The sequence below is a fragment of the Juglans regia genome, chromosome 4, assembly GCF_001411555.2.
Source record: "Juglans regia cultivar Chandler chromosome 4, Walnut 2.0, whole genome shotgun sequence".
Classification (NCBI taxonomy): Eukaryota; Viridiplantae; Streptophyta; class Magnoliopsida; order Fagales; family Juglandaceae; genus Juglans; species Juglans regia.
In genome coordinates, this window is record NC_049904.1 from 1,101,631 (window position 1) to 1,108,149 (window position 6,519).

General features: G+C 31.1%; 1 long non-coding RNA gene across 1 annotated transcript; it reads right to left on the minus strand.

The window, feature by feature from the left end:
- Positions 1-253: 253 nt before the first annotated feature.
- LOC109018925 lies at positions 254-1,262 on the minus strand. Its single transcript, XR_002000673.2, has 2 exons — positions 803-1,262; positions 254-636 (listed from the first exon to the last, which is right to left on the minus strand). It is a non-coding gene; the product is annotated as an uncharacterized LOC109018925 (long non-coding RNA).
- Positions 1,263-6,519: the final 5,257 nt, after the last annotated feature.

Sequence of the window (6,519 nt, forward strand, 5' to 3'; positions counted from 1 at the left end):
GTTCTCAAACATCAGGACTACTGTCGTTTGAATTTAAAAACAGAAGAGGAAAAACAACACAGAGAGACATCAGAGAGAGAGAGAGAGAGACAGAGACAGAGAGAACATGATGTGTTTTGACAATGGTTTTAATAATCGAATAGAGAAACAGTATGTACATATATATATTATATTTCTTTCAGCCTTGATACATGGAATTAATGTGCATATTGATCATCAATAGGTTATCAGCATATATCTAATTTAGAGAATCTTAACCAAAACCTAATAATGCATATATAATTGGCTGGAAACGTATATATAACACAAACACTGATCAGTGAATGCAAACAGCATTCTTTGTGCGTTTAATTCGTATTTATCTCATAAAAATTCGTTCTATCAACCACAAACACACACACACACACACAGAGGAGAGAGAGAGAGAGAGAAAGAAAAGAGAGATTATCAAAATGGAACTTACTGCTAGATGGTCAATTAACAGTACCCTTCATCATTTCTTAAAAGATTCGGGTTCTTTGATGAATGACACCATATCTTAATAACATCCAGTCAATGGTTATCCACCACGGCCATGACCTTGTTGAAGAACCGCCCATTAATATATACTCGATATTCCCCTTATTCAATCCGTGCCTAAAAGAAAAAGATTCTTGAAATAATTATATATGTTATTAGTAGTCTAGTACAGCTTTGACACTGTACTCAAACGATATGATATTGTTAAAAGATCTGTAATATAAACGGATATAATAAACTGAATTTCCCAACATGGTGGTGAGCTATGTTGGCCCTGACTCACCCGGAACTTGAAGCTTCTGTAAATATCTGAGTTTCTCAGAAATTCTTGGAGGGAGGATGCTTTTCGATCTGGAATAGTATTCTTGGCTCTTGACGCCATCAAACATATATAAGGTGCTGTGGTCATGATGGTGAAGACGGGCACATGAAGAACTAACTCACACGAACTAGCTAGCGATCGAAAACCATGATCTGTGAATACTATAGCTAGGTAAGATTCATACATCATGTATATATATAACTCCAGCCAAGAAATATCATGTGTATGTTCAGTGGTGCGTGCGCTCATGAGTTAGTAATGCACGTGCCCTGCTTCTCCATCTTGCTCAACACACACCTTCCTCTCCTGCCACAACTGGCTGGATAGATTGGAGGTACAAGTTCTCATGACTTCTCACATCAAGAAGAGAGAGAGATCAGAGGTCTTAGAAATGGTGAATCTGAGTCACCCCATCTGCAAATTGCTGTCCTGCTAATCCACTCATTTATAACAAGAAGCAAATAAGATGCGTTTAAAAGGTGGGGTATGGTGCAGGAAATGAAGGGCTGAGTTGGGTGTGGACCCCATGATTTTGCAATCCCAAGCAGCTTTGTCACAACTATCACCAATAAGGCAATTAGGTCTACACCTCCATCACTATGCCGACTAAAATTACAAGTATGCCCTACATTTTAGGGGAAAATCTTTGTTTTATGTTGAACCACCTAAGTAGCACTTACCACTGCAAAGCTTGGTTCCAAAGCTTAATTTTTTTTTCATAAAGTGGATTTCTTTTAGCACCTCCCGGCCATTTGTTTATTAATTAATATCCTGGAAAATTAAAAGAGTAATGTTAGATATAATTATGGAGTGTTCAAGCGCTGCGTAATTATTTTTAAAAAATATGGTATTTATTATTAAAAAATTAATTTTTTTTATGTAAATCTCATACTAACTCATTTTTTTCATGCGATGCTTTGCACATGCCACGAATGCAATTATCATTTCTCATGTATATATATATATACACATCAGATACCACGTTCTTATAAGCCTATAGATATTCTTTCTGAAAAAAAAGACAAAAAGAGTTGGATGCTTCTGTACTTAATTCCTAGCTACATATATTTCAAATTGAAGTGCTAATCGTGTGTGTATTTATGTTAGAGTAATTTAGAAATTCTTATATTCGATCAAATAGGTCTTACCTGCAGCTAGAGGCATGCAATTCTTAGCTAGCTAGAGAGATGGGGGCGAATTGTCTGATCATCAAATATATAAATTGCATAAATGCCTGTTTGGTCTTCAGTGTTCTCATGTTATGAGAGCTGTAAATGAATTAGTCTGTTCGATAAATCGCTCAGTACTCACCTAGCCGTTAAACTCTAATCGAACTCGACTCATAAAAAAAAAATAGCTCGTGAAAGTAGATACCAGCTCAATTAGTAAATAACACATACCCGTCAAAACTCAATTCGACTCTGCAAAGACTCGTTAATGCTCGCTCGTTTATGCCCGAATCGACTCATTAGTTCGACTCGATTAAAGCTCATTCATATATTGATAAATATATACATACAACAATATATATATATATATGTATTAGCTAATAATATAAGCATAATACTTTTATAATTAAATATATAATATGTAACTTAATTACTTATATCTATATATTGAATATACTTCATAGTTATATTTTATAATTTGTAAAATAATTAGTCGATAAGATTTAATAATTTTATATATTAGTATGTGAGAACCATATATGAAATAGATATATACTATCATATTATGTGCATGTATTAATAATTTTTGTAAGTATATAATATATTATTATTTTGGATAAATATCAACTAGTTAGATATTAATTATTTATAAATTTTGAAAATGTTATAATCCAATAGAGGTTTTACTTGTTAATTATACAAATTCAATGTTATATTTTATATTTTTTATCTATCTAATTTATTAATTCTTAAATTTTATTCAAAAATAATAAATAAATAATTCGAGCCGAGCTCGAGTTGAAAATTTAGCTTACTAAGTTGAGCTCAAACAAAGAATAAATAAAAATCTCAAACTTGAGATCAAGCTTGAACTTGAGTATTTTGAGTCGAGCCACGCTCAGCTTGGCTCAATTACAGCCCATCATTTTATATTTATGTCTTTTCGAATTGTAAAAAATATTAAAATTAGAAAAGTATGAGAAAATTTTAACTTTCTTATCAAAGAATGCTGGAGCCATTATCTATAGAACTAAAAGGTATCTATTTTATTGATAAAAGAAAAACAGGGGATCAAGAAATATCATTTGCCCATTGATCTTGTACATTAATACTACAAAGAGTATATACGTATTTATATAAGGTCTAAACTATGGCTGCATTAATCAATATAATAGCCATCTTTATTGAGATGATCTCTTATCAATTATGCCCTAGCTAGTAGTGTCATGATGGAATGGAATAGGCCTCTTCACAAATAAACGCAAGATTTCTTTGTGTGTGTATGTATGTATGTATATACAATAGGACAAGAAATATAAGAGACTTATGTATGTATGTATTATATGATAAGAAATATAAGACTTATATATATATATATATATATATATATACACACACCCGCTAATTAGGCTACAAAGTCGTGCAAACTGATTTAATTTTCAAAAGACGCACGTGATCTGCATATTATCCAGTAGATCTTTCATTCACTATTAGTGGTGATGATAAAGAAAGAACTAAAGGGAAATTATCAGGATTTATACGACAACCACTGAGAATTGTAAAGGTCATAATCCTGTGACTGTCATGGGCCTGTCCTCGATCGACGGGAGATTGTCAGCACTAGGTCTCATGTTCATGTTCCTGGATGGCTGTTCTCGTTGCAGATCAACAGCAGACAGTACGTATAAGATGCTGATGACGATAAAAACCATGCATGTTTCTAAATTGGATCTTGAATTTTAATTTGTTGCTTGTACTACTGTCGATAAAAACTAGAAGAAAATTGGGAAACGGGAAACGGGAAATTAGGTACGTAGTACTGAATCTACAATCTCTAAACTTCATAAAATGGCAGGTAAATATATATTCAGTTATCTTTAGGTTTTGTCTAGGAGAAATGTTACAGAGAAGTATTGCATTGCATATTTTTACTTAATTAATATATAATTGTTATTTAAATATTGATATATAGAATTAATAGAAATGTGTGGTGTAAGATTTTTATATAGAAGTTTTCTTTATCTAACTCCAAACAGAGTTTATTTATTATTGCAAGTACGCTTGTTTTGTCAATAAATTATTTATTATAAAATTTATTATTAATAATGTTAATTATAATTTTAGAATGTGTAAATCTCGCATATATTTTTTTTTTTTAAATATAGAGCCAATCTTAAAATTATAGATATGGGTTTAGATTTATCTTTTTTTTTTTAAGAGAATATGTAGATCTTATACACCTCAAAATTATATAAATCGTTTTTCCATTCATTATAGTCATAAAAAAAAATTAAAATACAAGTACTTTTTCATTATCATGGGACCACTCGAATGGTTTATTTGGTGTGTTAATGAAAAGTTTGCAAATAAAATTTTTCTTTCACATGAGCTCCTTGGATAAAAGTACCGACGAATCCTTCCATCTACTGTCTATTAGTACAATGATAGAAAATATAGGTGAGTTGTACCCATCAATCACGTCATAAACCACACGTGTCATAAATACAATCAACGTTTTTAAAATTAATAAAATTTTATACACATATAATTATTTTTATAATCTTATTTTAAATAATAGATATTTTTATAAAATAATTTAAAAAATTAATATTATTTTATAAAAATAATCTTAATTTAAAACAAGATTGTATTAAGGGACGTACGTATTTTAATATTACTCATGCCACATCAATATTCAACATTTAAAAAAACAAAAAGCTAGCATTAAGAATAAAGATATAAATAAAAACTCAAATTTGAAAAAGCACTTAAGAATTCAAAAGTAAAAAAAATAAAATTAGAAAAAGGACTTGGAAATTGAAAATTCAATAAATAAGATAAATTCACATGAAACAAGAAAGTTAGAAAATAAACTAGAAAATTGAAATAATATTGTACTTAAAACCTAAAGGAAAAACTTAATAAATTCAAAGTAAAATAAACCCAAAATAGAAAAAAACAAAAGCATGGGAGGTGGCCTTGGGTACATAAGTGTTATACCTCGGCAGCTCTTGCAAGCCGACACCCCATGATGGCCCCCAATCTACCCAACCACATCGGTAACTCGGCCATCTTAGATTGTGTTTACGTGTTTTTAGATTTTTTGTAAATAATAATAAAAAGTTAAAAAAAAAATAATGATCAAATATTAAATAGTATTGAACAGTAAAAAAAAATATGTAAAAAATAGTAATAAAATAATAAATAATAGTACTGAAATATTTTAAAAATATTCTACTATCTAAACTAGTCCGGCCTTAGCGACTGTTTGGCCTCAAGGATTCTTATTTTTCAGGTTTGTTTAGTTTTTAATTGAGAGAGACTTCTATTAAAAAATTTCAATATCATAGGATTAAAGCCACTAGATAGAGGGACAGGTTTGAAATTCAGTATGTGCTTGTATCTATATATATATATATATATATATATATATACACGTTTGAAATTGGCCGGACAGAGATAAAGCACCTTGGCAAAAGTTAAAGTCGTATACTGTTTTATGTCCCTATATAGATATCTTCAATATTAATCAATAATTTATGCAACTTACTAATATCTTCATTAACGTACATGATCAGCTTGCTAGCTAGCTGTTAAAGTTGTTTGGATAATTAATGGATTATTCAACCTTTGTGCAGCAAGTTAGCCCTTGGGAGAGCAGTGGGGCATTATATTGATACTCCATGTATATATGCATGTGTGTGTGTATATATATATATATATGCATGCAAATTAGATGGGAGCCCTTGGGTCTTTGTGGCTAACGCTGCAACTTTTTCCTCGTTGAAAAGGGTAAAAGTGTAAGCTGGTTTAGGAACTAAATGATCAATCATGATTGTATTTATTGTCGGTTTTACTAGACCCACTACTACTTCCCCTCGATTGACTCCAAAGTCTCGTTTCAAGTACGTACACCACTTCGACCCAGCTTTGTAAAGGTCATAGATGCCTCTCATGTCGTAAAATCATGAACATGAAAAGAGGATCAGGAGGAGCGGGGGGGGGATCCATGGGAATAGGATGGGAATCGATCGAGCTTGACTACTATATAGTAGAACCAATAATCTTGTGCCAAATCAGTTCCCAGCTATAAGTACTACTACCGAATCATGTCGAAGTAATTATTAACCACTGTGAAAGCTAATTTATTTCTACTCGATCGATGTGTACGTTGGATAAATAAGATCATGATCATGATCCTGCATTCTGATCTAGATATTCTGAAGTAATCTATCAATATTTAGTAGTACTATATTTTATAAATGTTTCAACTTTAATGTCAGAATTAATTCCATCACATCAAAATAATTAATTAGGACTTTGAAATCACAATTTTATATTCGAAAATGAATCTGGATCCAAGAATTGCTCACCAACGACATGTGAGTGGCAACCTTATTTGAAAGAAGTAAATAAATTGTTATAGATCGAACACAAGATATTATCCTCACATGCTAAGATTAGGGGTGATAAACGGTCCGGTCGGACCGAACCGATAGTTTCGATCTA